Genomic DNA, 12,537 nt, shown 5'->3' on the forward strand with positions numbered 1-12,537 from the left:
AGCCTGTAGCAAGCAGATAGTATAGTTGCAGCGTATTTTGCTGTTGACCATTGCGCCATTGCAATGGATCTCTGTGTTAAGCTTGGTGCTGTGTTTATGTGCTGATGGTGTCTCTGGTGCTGTATTCATGTACTGATGATGGGTCTTGTGTTGAACTCATATGCTGATGTAGTCATATGCTGATGGAAGTGCTGTTTCCGCAGCCAGGCACTGACGGCGGTTCTGGTGATGTATCAATGTAGCTGTGGCAATCTTTAACTTACTAGACTTGATATTAGGTCATGCTAGGGTCAGTATGCCGTCCTGAAAATACAGCTGTCTGAATGAGGCCATTATTGGTCTGCCGAGCAAAAGTTTGACAAAAGCTCCCAGACACTATAGACAGCTTTGCCATCATTAGGGCGGCTGCTCTCTCTCCCAAAAATTGCAGTTTTCTTCACAGTCTCGCCTCCCTTGTCTGAAAGTGCCAAAACGAAAAAGGAGCCTGGCCAACAGGGGTTCATCTGATCATTCACATACCGCGTGTGCACTTTCTCGGAGTGCGATGCCAGAGGTGACGGCACAGCCAATCCTCGTTAGTATAGTGGTAAGTATCCCCGCCTGTCACGCGGGAGACCGGGGTTCGATTCCCCGACGGGGAGGCCTCTCTTATATTCTTGAATTTGCTCCGAGAAGCTGATCCTGCTGGCAATAAATTCATATTCAGGGGCTTTTGATATTTTATTGTTTGATTGTCACTTTACTGCCACCAGAAGTCTCTACATTGTGTGATAAATCCATCCCCCCCCCAAAACGGAATTATTTGCGCTCATACCTATTTCCAGTTCTTTGCGTAGGGGATAAACGCCCCACCCATGGCCGGTTAGCTCAGTTGGTTAGAGCGTGGTGCTAATAACGCCAAGGTCGCGGGTTCGATCCCCGTACGGGCCAAGCACAGCTTTTTAGAGGTCCCGTGCACTCGTTTCATCCCAGGTAGGTCGATGCTGAAGCTTGTTTCTTTTTACTCCGCGTTTTGTTCATAGTGCTTTCTGTGTAGAATTGCATGCCTAACTGATTTGCAGAAGTAGTTGTCCCTATGGTGTGGTGGTGTTATTTGAAGCCTGTAGCAAGCAGATAGTATAGTTGCAGCGTATTTTGCTGTTGACCATTGCGCCATTGCAATGGATCTCTGTGTTAAGCTTGGTGCTGTGTTTATGTGCTGATGGTGTCTCTGGTGCTGTATTCATGTACTGATGATGGGTCTTGTGTTGAACTCATATGCTGATGTAGTCATATGCTGATGGAAGTGCTGTTTCCGCAGCCAGGCACTGACGGCGGTTCTGGTGATGTATCAATGTAGCTGTGGCAATCTTTAACTTACTAGACTTGATATTAGGTCATGCTAGGGTCAGTATGCCGTCCTGAAAATACAGCTGTCTGAATGAGGCCATTATTGGTCTGCCGAGCAAAAGTTTGACAAAAGCTCCCAGACACTATAGACAGCTTTGCCATCATTAGGGCGGCTGCTCTCTCTCCCAAAAATTGCAGTTTTCTTCACAGTCTCGCCTCCCTTGTCTGAAAGTGCCAAAACGAAAAAGGAGCCTGGCCAACAGGGGTTCATCTGATCATTCACATACCGCGTGTGCACTTTCTCGGAGTGCGATGCCAGAGGTGACGGCACAGCCAATCCTCGTTAGTATAGTGGTAAGTATCCCCGCCTGTCACGCGGGAGACCGGGGTTCGATTCCCCGACGGGGAGGCCTCTCTTATATTCTTGAATTTGCTCCGAGAAGCTGATCCTGCTGGCAATAAATTCATATTCAGGGGCTTTTGATATTTTATTGTTTGATTGTCACTTTACTGCCACCAGAAGTCTCTACATTGTGTGATAAATCCATCCCCCCCCCAAAAGGGAATTATTTGCGCTCATACCTATTTCCAGTTCTTTGCGTAGGGGATAAACGCCCCACCCATGGCCGGTTAGCTCAGTTGGTTAGAGCGTGGTGCTAATAACGCCAAGGTCGCGGGTTCGATCCCCGTACGGGCCAAGCACAGCTTTTTAGAGGTCCCGTGCACTCGTTTCATCCCAGGTAGGTCGATGCTGAAGCTTGTTTCTTTTTACTCCGCGTTTTGTTCATAGTGCTTTCTGTGTAGAATTGCATGCCTAACTGATTTGCAGAAGTAGTTGTCCCTATGGTGTGGTGGTGTTATTTGAAGCCTGTAGCAAGCAGATAGTATAGTTGCAGCGTATTTTGCTGTTGACCATTGCGCCATTGCAATGGATCTCTGTGTTAAGCTTGGTGCTGTGTTTATGTGCTGATGGTGTCTCTGGTGCTGTATTCATGTACTGATGATGGGTCTTGTGTTGAACTCATATGCTGATGTAGTCATATGCTGATGGAAGTGCTGTTTCCGCAGCCAGGCACTGACGGCGGTTCTGGTGATGTATCAATGTAGCTGTGGCAATCTTTAACTTACTAGACTTGATATTAGGTCATGCTAGGGTCAGTATGCCGTCCTGAAAATACAGCTGTCTGAATGAGGCCATTATTGGTCTGCCGAGCAAAAGTTTGACAAAAGCTCCCAGACACTATAGACAGCTTTGCCATCATTAGGGCGGCTGCTCTCTCTCCCAAAAATTGCAGTTTTCTTCACAGTCTCGCCTCCCTTGTCTGAAAGTGCCAAAACGAAAAAGGAGCCTGGCCAACAGGGGTTCATCTGATCATTCACATACCGCGTGTGCACTTTCTCGGAGTGCGATGCCAGAGGTGACGGCACAGCCAATCCTCGTTAGTATAGTGGTAAGTATCCCCGCCTGTCACGCGGGAGACCGGGGTTCGATTCCCCGACGGGGAGGCCTCTCTTATATTCTTGAATTTGCTCCGAGAAGCTGATCCTGCTGGCAATAAATTCATATTCAGGGGCTTTTGATATTTTATTGTTTGATTGTCACTTTACTGCCACCAGAAGTCTCTACATTGTGTGATAAATCCATCCCCCCCCCAAAAGGGAATTATTTGCGCTCATACCTATTTCCAGTTCTTTGCGTAGGGGATAAACGCCCCACCCATGGCCGGTTAGCTCAGTTGGTTAGAGCGTGGTGCTAATAACGCCAAGGTCGCGGGTTCGATCCCCGTACGGGCCAAGCACAGCTTTTTAGAGGTCCCGTGCACTCGTTTCATCCCAGGTAGGTCGATGCTGAAGCTTGTTTCTTTTTACTCCGCGTTTTGTTCATAGTGCTTTCTGTGTAGAATTGCATGCCTAACTGATTTGCAGAAGTAGTTGTCCCTATGGTGTGGTGGTGTTATTTGAAGCCTGTAGCAAGCAGATAGTATAGTTGCAGCGTATTTTGCTGTTGACCATTGCGCCATTGCAATGGATCTCTGTGTTAAGCTTGGTGCTGTGTTTATGTGCTGATGGTGTCTCTGGTGCTGTATTCATGTACTGATGATGGGTCTTGTGTTGAACTCATATGCTGATGTAGTCATATGCTGATGGAAGTGCTGTTTCCGCAGCCAGGCACTGACGGCGGTTCTGGTGATGTATCAATGTAGCTGTGGCAATCTTTAACTTACTAGACTTGATATTAGGTCATGCTAGGGTCAGTATGCCGTCCTGAAAATACAGCTGTCTGAATGAGGCCATTATTGGTCTGCCGAGCAAAAGTTTGACAAAAGCTCCCAGACACTATAGACAGCTTTGCCATCATTAGGGCGGCTGCTCTCTCTCCCAAAAATTGCAGTTTTCTTCACAGTCTCGCCTCCCTTGTCTGAAAGTGCCAAAACGAAAAAGGAGCCTGGCCAACAGGGGTTCATCTGATCATTCACATACCGCGTGTGCACTTTCTTGGAGTGCGATGCCAGAGGTGACGGCACAGCCAATCCTCGTTAGTATAGTGGTAAGTATCCCCGCCTGTCACGCGGGAGACCGGGGTTCGATTCCCCGACGGGGAGGCCTCTCTTATATTCTTGAATTTGCTCCGAGAAGCTGATCCTGCTGGCAATAAATTCATATTCAGGGGCTTTTGATATTTTATTGTTTGATTGTCACTTTACTGCCACCAGAAGTCTCTACATTGTGTGATAAATCCATCCCCCCCCCAAAACGGAATTATTTGCGCTCATACCTATTTCCAGTTCTTTGCGTAGGGGATAAACGCCCCACCCATGGCCGGTTAGCTCAGTTGGTTAGAGCGTGGTGCTAATAACGCCAAGGTCGCGGGTTCGATCCCCGTACGGGCCAAGCACAGCTTTTTAGAGGTCCCGTGCACTCGTTTCATCCCAGGTAGGTCGATGCTGAAGCTTGTTTCTTTTTACTCCGCGTTTTGTTCATAGTGCTTTCTGTGTAGAATTGCATGCCTAACTGATTTGCAGAAGTAGTTGTCCCTATGGTGTGGTGGTGTTATTTGAAGCCTGTAGCAAGCAGATAGTATAGTTGCAGCGTATTTTGCTGTTGACCATTGCGCCATTGCAATGGATCTCTGTGTTAAGCTTGGTGCTGTGTTTATGTGCTGATGGTGTCTCTGGTGCTGTATTCATGTACTGATGATGGGTCTTGTGTTGAACTCATATGCTGATGTAGTCATATGCTGATGGAAGTGCTGTTTCCGCAGCCAGGCACTGACGGCGGTTCTGGTGATGTATCAATGTAGCTGTGGCAATCTTTAACTTACTAGACTTGATATTAGGTCATGCTAGGGTCAGTATGCCGTCCTGAAAATACAGCTGTCTGAATGAGGCCATTATTGGTCTGCCGAGCAAAAGTTTGACAAAAGCTCCCAGACACTATAGACAGCTTTGCCATCATTAGGGCGGCTGCTCTCTCTCCCAAAAATTGCAGTTTTCTTCACAGTCTCGCCTCCCTTGTCTGAAAGTGCCAAAACGAAAAAGGAGCCTGGCCAACAGGGGTTCATCTGATCATTCACATACCGCGTGTGCACTTTCTCGGAGTGCGATGCCAGAGGTGACGGCACAGCCAATCCTCGTTAGTATAGTGGTAAGTATCCCCGCCTGTCACGCGGGAGACCGGGGTTCGATTCCCCGACGGGGAGGCCTCTCTTATATTCTTGAATTTGCTCCGAGAAGCTGATCCTGCTGGCAATAAATTCATATTCAGGGGCTTTTGATATTTTATTGTTTGATTGTCACTTTACTGCCACCAGAAGTCTCTACATTGTGTGATAAATCCATCCCCCCCCCAAAACGGAATTATTTGCGCTCATACCTATTTCCAGTTCTTTGCGTAGGGGATAAACGCCCCACCCATGGCCGGTTAGCTCAGTTGGTTAGAGCGTGGTGCTAATAACGCCAAGGTCGCGGGTTCGATCCCCGTACGGGCCAAGCACAGCTTTTTAGAGGTCCCGTGCACTCGTTTCATCCCAGGTAGGTCGATGCTGAAGCTTGTTTCTTTTTACTCCGCGTTTTGTTCATAGTGCTTTCTGTGTAGAATTGCATGCCTAACTGATTTGCAGAAGTAGTTGTCCCTATGGTGTGGTGGTGTTATTTGAAGCCTGTAGCAAGCAGATAGTATAGTTGCAGCGTATTTTGCTGTTGACCATTGCGCCATTGCAATGGATCTCTGTGTTAAGCTTGGTGCTGTGTTTATGTGCTGATGGTGTCTCTGGTGCTGTATTCATGTACTGATGATGGGTCTTGTGTTGAACTCATATGCTGATGTAGTCATATGCTGATGGAAGTGCTGTTTCCGCAGCCAGGCACTGACGGCGGTTCTGGTGATGTATCAATGTAGCTGTGGCAATCTTTAACTTACTAGACTTGATATTAGGTCATGCTAGGGTCAGTATGCCGTCCTGAAAATACAGCTGTCTGAATGAGGCCATTATTGGTCTGCCGAGCAAAAGTTTGACAAAAGCTCCCAGACACTATAGACAGCTTTGCCATCATTAGGGCGGCTGCTCTCTCTCCCAAAAATTGCAGTTTTCTTCACAGTCTCGCCTCCCTTGTCTGAAAGTGCCAAAACGAAAAAGGAGCCTGGCCAACAGGGGTTCATCTGATCATTCACATACCGCGTGTGCACTTTCTCGGAGTGCGATGCCAGAGGTGACGGCACAGCCAATCCTCGTTAGTATAGTGGTAAGTATCCCCGCCTGTCACGCGGGAGACCGGGGTTCGATTCCCCGACGGGGAGGCCTCTCTTATATTCTTGAATTTGCTCCGAGAAGCTGATCCTGCTGGCAATAAATTCATATTCAGGGGCTTTTGATATTTTATTGTTTGATTGTCACTTTACTGCCACCAGAAGTCTCTACATTGTGTGATAAATCCATCCCCCCCCCAAAACGGAATTATTTGCGCTCATACCTATTTCCAGTTCTTTGCGTAGGGGATAAACGCCCCACCCATGGCCGGTTAGCTCAGTTGGTTAGAGCGTGGTGCTAATAACGCCAAGGTCGCGGGTTCGATCCCCGTACGGGCCAAGCACAGCTTTTTAGAGGTCCCGTGCACTCGTTTCATCCCAGGTAGGTCGATGCTGAAGCTTGTTTCTTTTTACTCCGCGTTTTGTTCATAGTGCTTTCTGTGTAGAATTGCATGCCTAACTGATTTGCAGAAGTAGTTGTCCCTATGGTGTGGTGGTGTTATTTGAAGCCTGTAGCAAGCAGATAGTATAGTTGCAGCGTATTTTGCTGTTGACCATTGCGCCATTGCAATGGATCTCTGTGTTAAGCTTGGTGCTGTGTTTATGTGCTGATGGTGTCTCTGGTGCTGTATTCATGTACTGATGATGGGTCTTGTGTTGAACTCATATGCTGATGTAGTCATATGCTGATGGAAGTGCTGTTTCCGCAGCCAGGCACTGACGGCGGTTCTGGTGATGTATCAATGTAGCTGTGGCAATCTTTAACTTACTAGACTTGATATTAGGTCATGCTAGGGTCAGTATGCCGTCCTGAAAATACAGCTGTCTGAATGAGGCCATTATTGGTCTGCCGAGCAAAAGTTTGACAAAAGCTCCCAGACACTATAGACAGCTTTGCCATCATTAGGGCGGCTGCTCTCTCTCCCAAAAATTGCAGTTTTCTTCACAGTCTCGCCTCCCTTGTCTGAAAGTGCCAAAACGAAAAAGGAGCCTGGCCAACAGGGGTTCATCTGATCATTCACATACCGCGTGTGCACTTTCTCGGAGTGCGATGCCAGAGGTGACGGCACAGCCAATCCTCGTTAGTATAGTGGTAAGTATCCCCGCCTGTCACGCGGGAGACCGGGGTTCGATTCCCCGACGCGGAGGCCTCTCTTATATTCTTGAATTTGCTCCGAGAAGCTGATCCTGCTGGCAATAAATTCATATTCAGGGGCTTTTGATATTTTATTGTTTGATTGTCACTTTACTGCCACCAGAAGTCTCTACATTGTGTGATAAATCCATCCCCCCCCCAAAAGGGAATTATTTGCGCTCATACCTATTTCCAGTTCTTTGCGTAGGGGATAAACGCCCCACCCATGGCCGGTTAGCTCAGTTGGTTAGAGCGTGGTGCTAATAACGCCAAGGTCGCGGGTTCGATCCCCGTACGGGCCAAGCACAGCTTTTTAGAGGTCCCGTGCACTCGTTTCATCCCAGGTAGGTCGATGCTGAAGCTTGTTTCTTTTTACTCCGCGTTTTGTTCATAGTGCTTTCTGTGTAGAATTGCATGCCTAACTGATTTGCAGAAGTAGTTGTCCCTATGGTGTGGTGGTGTTATTTGAAGCCTGTAGCAAGCAGATAGTATAGTTGCAGCGTATTTTGCTGTTGACCATTGCGCCATTGCAATGGATCTCTGTGTTAAGCTTGGTGCTGTGTTTATGTGCTGATGGTGTCTCTGGTGCTGTATTCATGTACTGATGATGGGTCTTGTGTTGAACTCATATGCTGATGTAGTCATATGCTGATGGAAGTGCTGTTTCCGCAGCCAGGCACTGACGGCGGTTCTGGTGATGTATCAATGTAGCTGTGGCAATCTTTAACTTACTAGACTTGATATTAGGTCATGCTAGGGTCAGTATGCCGTCCTGAAAATACAGCTGTCTGAATGAGGCCATTATTGGTCTGCCGAGCAAAAGTTTGACAAAAGCTCCCAGACACTATAGACAGCTTTGCCATCATTAGGGCGGCTGCTCTCTCTCCCAAAAATTGCAGTTTTCTTCACAGTCTCGCCTCCCTTGTCTGAAAGTGCCAAAACGAAAAAGGAGCCTGGCCAACAGGGGTTCATCTGATCATTCACATACCGCGTGTGCACTTTCTCGGAGTGCGATGCCAGAGGTGACGGCACAGCCAATCCTCGTTAGTATAGTGGTAAGTATCCCCGCCTGTCACGCGGGAGACCGGGGTTCGATTCCCCGACGGGGAGGCCTCTCTTATATTCTTGAATTTGCTCCGAGAAGCTGATCCTGCTGGCAATAAATTCATATTCAGGGGCTATTGATATTTTATTGTTTGATTGTGACTTTACTGCCACCAGAAGTCTCTACATTGTGTGATAAATCCATCCCCCCCCCAAAACGGAATTATTTGCGCTCATACCTATTTCCAGTTCTTTGCGTAGGGGATAAACGCCCCACCCATGGCCGGTTAGCTCAGTTGGTTAGAGCGTGGTGCTAATAACGCCAAGGTCGCGGGTTCGATCCCCGTACGGGCCAAGCACAGCTTTTTAGAGGTCCCGTGCACTCGTTTCATCCCAGGTAGGTCGATGCTGAAGCTTGTTTCTTTTTACTCCGCGTTTTGTTCATAGTGCTTTCTGTGTAGAATTGCATGCCTAACTGATTTGCAGAAGTAGTTGTCCCTATGGTGTGGTGGTGTTATTTGAAGCCTGTAGCAAGCAGATAGTATAGTTGCAGCGTATTTTGCTGTTGACCATTGCGCCATTGCAATGGATCTCTGTGTTAAGCTTGGTGCTGTGTTTATGTGCTGATGGTGTCTCTGGTGCTGTATTCATGTACTGATGATGGGTCTTGTGTTGAACTCATATGCTGATGTAGTCATATGCTGATGGAAGTGCTGTTTCCGCAGCCAGGCACTGACGGCGGTTCTGGTGATGTATCAATGTAGCTGTGGCAATCTTTAACTTACTAGACTTGATATTAGGTCATGCTAGGGTCAGTATGCCGTCCTGAAAATACAGCTGTCTGAATGAGGCCATTATTGGTCTGCCGAGCAAAAGTTTGACAAAAGCTCCCAGACACTATAGACAGCTTTGCCATCATTAGGGCGGCTGCTCTCTCTCCCAAAAATTGCAGTTTTCTTCACAGTCTCGCCTCCCTTGTCTGAAAGTGCCAAAACGAAAAAGGAGCCTGGCCAACAGGGGTTCATCTGATCATTCACATACCGCGTGTGCACTTTCTCGGAGTGCGATGCCAGAGGTGACGGCACAGCCAATCCTCGTTAGTATAGTGGTAAGTATCCCCGCCTGTCACGCGGGAGACCGGGGTTCGATTCCCCGACGGGGAGGCCTCTCTTATATTCTTGAATTTGCTCCGAGAAGCTGATCCTGCTGGCAATAAATTCATATTCAGGGGCTTTTGATATTTTATTGTTTGATTGTCACTTTACTGCCACCAGAAGTCTCTACATTGTGTGATAAATCCATCCCCCCCCCAAAACGGAATTATTTGCGCTCATACCTATTTCCAGTTCTTTGCGTAGGGGATAAACGCCCCACCCATGGCCGGTTAGCTCAGTTGGTTAGAGCGTGGTGCTAATAACGCCAAGGTCGCGGGTTCGATCCCCGTACGGGCCAAGCACAGCTTTTTAGAGGTCCCGTGCACTCGTTTCATCCCAGGTAGGTCGATGCTGAAGCTTGTTTCTTTTTACTCCGCGTTTTGTTCATAGTGCTTTCTGTGTAGAATTGCATGCCTAACTGATTTGCAGAAGTAGTTGTCCCTATGGTGTGGTGGTGTTATTTGAAGCCTGTAGCAAGCAGATAGTATAGTTGCAGCGTATTTTGCTGTTGACCATTGCGCCATTGCAATGGATCTCTGTGTTAAGCTTGGTGCTGTGTTTATGTGCTGATGGTGTCTCTGGTGCTGTATTCATGTACTGATGATGGGTCTTGTGTTGAACTCATATGCTGATGTAGTCATATGCTGATGGAAGTGCTGTTTCCGCAGCCAGGCACTGACGGCGGTTCTGGTGATGTATCAATGTAGCTGTGGCAATCTTTAACTTACTAGACTTGATATTAGGTCATGCTAGGGTCAGTATGCCGTCCTGAAAATACAGCTGTCTGAATGAGGCCATTATTGGTCTGCCGAGCAAAAGTTTGACAAAAGCTCCCAGACACTATAGACAGCTTTGCCATCATTAGGGCGGCTGCTCTCTCTCCCAAAAATTGCAGTTTTCTTCACAGTCTCGCCTCCCTTGTCTGAAAGTGCCAAAACGAAAAAGGAGCCTGGCCAACAGGGGTTCATCTGATCATTCACATACCGCGTGTGCACTTTCTCGGAGTGCGATGCCAGAGGTGACGGCACAGCCAATCCTCGTTAGTATAGTGGTAAGTATCCCCGCCTGTCACGCGGGAGACCGGGGTTCGATTCCCCGACGGGGAGGCCTCTCTTATATTCTTGAATTTGCTCCGAGAAGCTGATCCTGCTGGCAATAAATTCATATTCAGGGGCTTTTGATATTTTATTGTTTGATTGTCACTTTACTGCCACCAGAAGTCTCTACATTGTGTGATAAATCCATCCCCCCCCCAAAACGGAATTATTTGCGCTCATACCTATTTCCAGTTCTTTGCGTAGGGGATAAACGCCCCACCCATGGCCGGTTAGCTCAGTTGGTTAGAGCGTGGTGCTAATAACGCCAAGGTCGCGGGTTCGATCCCCGTACGGGCCAAGCACAGCTTTTTAGAGGTCCCGTGCACTCGTTTCATCCCAGGTAGGTCGATGCTGAAGCTTGTTTCTTTTTACTCCGCGTTTTGTTCATAGTGCTTTCTGTGTAGAATTGCATGCCTAACTGATTTGCAGAAGTAGTTGTCCCTATGGTGTGGTGGTGTTATTTGAAGCCTGTAGCAAGCAGATAGTATAGTTGCAGCGTATTTTGCTGTTGACCATTGCGCCATTGCAATGGATCTCTGTGTTAAGCTTGGTGCTGTGTTTATGTGCTGATGGTGTCTCTGGTGCTGTATTCATGTACTGATGATGGGTCTTGTGTTGAACTCATATGCTGATGTAGTCATATGCTGATGGAAGTGCTGTTTCCGCAGCCAGGCACTGACGGCGGTTCTGGTGATGTATCAATGTAGCTGTGGCAATCTTTAACTTACTAGACTTGATATTAGGTCATGCTAGGGTCAGTATGCCGTCCTGAAAATACAGCTGTCTGAATGAGGCCATTATTGGTCTGCCGAGCAAAAGTTTGACAAAAGCTCCCAGACACTATAGACAGCTTTGCCATCATTAGGGCGGCTGCTCTCTCTCCCAAAAATTGCAGTTTTCTTCACAGTCTCGCCTCCCTTGTCTGAAAGTGCCAAAACGAAAAAGGAGCCTGGCCAACAGGGGTTCATCTGATCATTCACATACCGCGTGTGCACTTTCTCGGAGTGCGATGCCAGAGGTGACGGCACAGCCAATCCTCGTTAGTATAGTGGTAAGTATCCCCGCCTGTCACGCGGGAGACCGGGGTTCGATTCCCCGACGGGGAGGCCTCTCTTATATTCTTGAATTTGCTCCGAGAAGCTGATCCTGCTGGCAATAAATTCATATTCAGGGGCTATTGATATTTTATTGTTTGATTGTCACTTTACTGCCACCAGAAGTCTCTACATTGTGTGATAAATCCATCCCCCCCCCAAAAGGGAATTATTTGCGCTCATACCTATTTCCAGTTCTTTGCGTAGGGGATAAACGCCCCACCCATGGCCGGTTAGCTCAGTTGGTTAGAGCGTGGTGCTAATAACGCCAAGGTCGCGGGTTCGATCCCCGTACGGGCCAAGCACAGCTTTTTAGAGGTCCCGTGCACTCGTTTCATCCCAGGTAGGTCGATGCTGAAGCTTGTTTCTTTTTACTCCGCGTTTTGTTCATAGTGCTTTCTGTGTAGAATTGCATGCCTAACTGATTTGCAGAAGTAGTTGTCCCTATGGTGTGGTGGTGTTATTTGAAGCCTGTAGCAAGCAGATAGTATAGTTGCAGCGTATTTTGCTGTTGACCATTGCGCCATTGCAATGGATCTCTGTGTTAAGCTTGGTGCTGTGTTTATGTGCTGATGGTGTCTCTGGTGCTGTATTCATGTACTGATGATGGGTCTTGTGTTGAACTCATATGCTGATGTAGTCATATGCTGATGGAAGTGCTGTTTCCGCAGCCAGGCACTGACGGCGGTTCTGGTGATGTATCAATGTAGCTGTGGCAATCTTTAACTTACTAGACTTGATATTAGGTCATGCTAGGGTCAGTATGCCGTCCTGAAAATACAGCTGTCTGAATGAGGCCATTATTGGTCTGCCGAGCAAAAGTTTGACAAAAGCTCCCAGACACTATAGACAGCTTTGCCATCATTAGGGCGGCTGCTCTCTCTCCCAAAAATTGCAGTTTTCTTCACAGTCTCGCCTCCCTTGTCTGAAAGTGCCAA

General features: G+C 47.7%; 21 non-coding genes across 21 annotated transcripts; all 21 read left to right on the forward strand.

Moving 5' to 3' along the window:
* The first annotated feature begins 569 nt into the window (after nucleotides 1-569).
* TRNAD-GUC (transfer RNA aspartic acid (anticodon GUC)) lies at nucleotides 570-641 on the forward strand. The gene has a single exon. It is a non-coding gene; the product is annotated as a tRNA-Asp (tRNA).
* Nucleotides 642-856: 215 nt separating this feature from the next.
* TRNAI-AAU (transfer RNA isoleucine (anticodon AAU)) lies at nucleotides 857-930 on the forward strand. Its single transcript has one exon. It is a non-coding gene; the product is annotated as a tRNA-Ile (tRNA).
* Nucleotides 931-1,666: 736 nt separating this feature from the next.
* On the forward strand, nucleotides 1,667-1,738 carry TRNAD-GUC (transfer RNA aspartic acid (anticodon GUC)). The gene has a single exon. It is a non-coding gene; the product is annotated as a tRNA-Asp (tRNA).
* Nucleotides 1,739-1,953: 215 nt separating this feature from the next.
* Nucleotides 1,954-2,027, forward strand: TRNAI-AAU (transfer RNA isoleucine (anticodon AAU)). The gene has a single exon. It is a non-coding gene; the product is annotated as a tRNA-Ile (tRNA).
* Nucleotides 2,028-2,763: 736 nt separating this feature from the next.
* On the forward strand, nucleotides 2,764-2,835 carry TRNAD-GUC (transfer RNA aspartic acid (anticodon GUC)). The gene has a single exon. It is a non-coding gene; the product is annotated as a tRNA-Asp (tRNA).
* A 215-nt stretch (nucleotides 2,836-3,050) lies between these two features.
* TRNAI-AAU (transfer RNA isoleucine (anticodon AAU)) lies at nucleotides 3,051-3,124 on the forward strand. Its single transcript has one exon. It is a non-coding gene; the product is annotated as a tRNA-Ile (tRNA).
* Nucleotides 3,125-3,860: 736 nt separating this feature from the next.
* Nucleotides 3,861-3,932, forward strand: TRNAD-GUC (transfer RNA aspartic acid (anticodon GUC)). The gene has a single exon. It is a non-coding gene; the product is annotated as a tRNA-Asp (tRNA).
* A 215-nt stretch (nucleotides 3,933-4,147) lies between these two features.
* On the forward strand, nucleotides 4,148-4,221 carry TRNAI-AAU (transfer RNA isoleucine (anticodon AAU)). The gene has a single exon. It is a non-coding gene; the product is annotated as a tRNA-Ile (tRNA).
* Nucleotides 4,222-4,957: 736 nt separating this feature from the next.
* TRNAD-GUC (transfer RNA aspartic acid (anticodon GUC)) lies at nucleotides 4,958-5,029 on the forward strand. Its single transcript has one exon. It is a non-coding gene; the product is annotated as a tRNA-Asp (tRNA).
* Nucleotides 5,030-5,244: 215 nt separating this feature from the next.
* On the forward strand, nucleotides 5,245-5,318 carry TRNAI-AAU (transfer RNA isoleucine (anticodon AAU)). Its single transcript has one exon. It is a non-coding gene; the product is annotated as a tRNA-Ile (tRNA).
* Nucleotides 5,319-6,054: 736 nt separating this feature from the next.
* On the forward strand, nucleotides 6,055-6,126 carry TRNAD-GUC (transfer RNA aspartic acid (anticodon GUC)). Its single transcript has one exon. It is a non-coding gene; the product is annotated as a tRNA-Asp (tRNA).
* Nucleotides 6,127-6,341: 215 nt separating this feature from the next.
* TRNAI-AAU (transfer RNA isoleucine (anticodon AAU)) lies at nucleotides 6,342-6,415 on the forward strand. The gene has a single exon. It is a non-coding gene; the product is annotated as a tRNA-Ile (tRNA).
* Nucleotides 6,416-7,438: 1,023 nt separating this feature from the next.
* Nucleotides 7,439-7,512, forward strand: TRNAI-AAU (transfer RNA isoleucine (anticodon AAU)). Its single transcript has one exon. It is a non-coding gene; the product is annotated as a tRNA-Ile (tRNA).
* Nucleotides 7,513-8,248: 736 nt separating this feature from the next.
* TRNAD-GUC (transfer RNA aspartic acid (anticodon GUC)) lies at nucleotides 8,249-8,320 on the forward strand. The gene has a single exon. It is a non-coding gene; the product is annotated as a tRNA-Asp (tRNA).
* A 215-nt stretch (nucleotides 8,321-8,535) lies between these two features.
* TRNAI-AAU (transfer RNA isoleucine (anticodon AAU)) lies at nucleotides 8,536-8,609 on the forward strand. Its single transcript has one exon. It is a non-coding gene; the product is annotated as a tRNA-Ile (tRNA).
* A 736-nt stretch (nucleotides 8,610-9,345) lies between these two features.
* On the forward strand, nucleotides 9,346-9,417 carry TRNAD-GUC (transfer RNA aspartic acid (anticodon GUC)). Its single transcript has one exon. It is a non-coding gene; the product is annotated as a tRNA-Asp (tRNA).
* Nucleotides 9,418-9,632: 215 nt separating this feature from the next.
* Nucleotides 9,633-9,706, forward strand: TRNAI-AAU (transfer RNA isoleucine (anticodon AAU)). The gene has a single exon. It is a non-coding gene; the product is annotated as a tRNA-Ile (tRNA).
* Nucleotides 9,707-10,442: 736 nt separating this feature from the next.
* Nucleotides 10,443-10,514, forward strand: TRNAD-GUC (transfer RNA aspartic acid (anticodon GUC)). The gene has a single exon. It is a non-coding gene; the product is annotated as a tRNA-Asp (tRNA).
* A 215-nt stretch (nucleotides 10,515-10,729) lies between these two features.
* Nucleotides 10,730-10,803, forward strand: TRNAI-AAU (transfer RNA isoleucine (anticodon AAU)). The gene has a single exon. It is a non-coding gene; the product is annotated as a tRNA-Ile (tRNA).
* A 736-nt stretch (nucleotides 10,804-11,539) lies between these two features.
* Nucleotides 11,540-11,611, forward strand: TRNAD-GUC (transfer RNA aspartic acid (anticodon GUC)). The gene has a single exon. It is a non-coding gene; the product is annotated as a tRNA-Asp (tRNA).
* Nucleotides 11,612-11,826: 215 nt separating this feature from the next.
* Nucleotides 11,827-11,900, forward strand: TRNAI-AAU (transfer RNA isoleucine (anticodon AAU)). Its single transcript has one exon. It is a non-coding gene; the product is annotated as a tRNA-Ile (tRNA).
* Nucleotides 11,901-12,537: the final 637 nt, after the last annotated feature.

This window comes from Ranitomeya imitator, chromosome 4 (assembly GCF_032444005.1).
Source record: "Ranitomeya imitator isolate aRanImi1 chromosome 4, aRanImi1.pri, whole genome shotgun sequence".
NCBI lineage: Eukaryota > Metazoa > Chordata > Amphibia > Anura > Dendrobatidae > Ranitomeya > Ranitomeya imitator.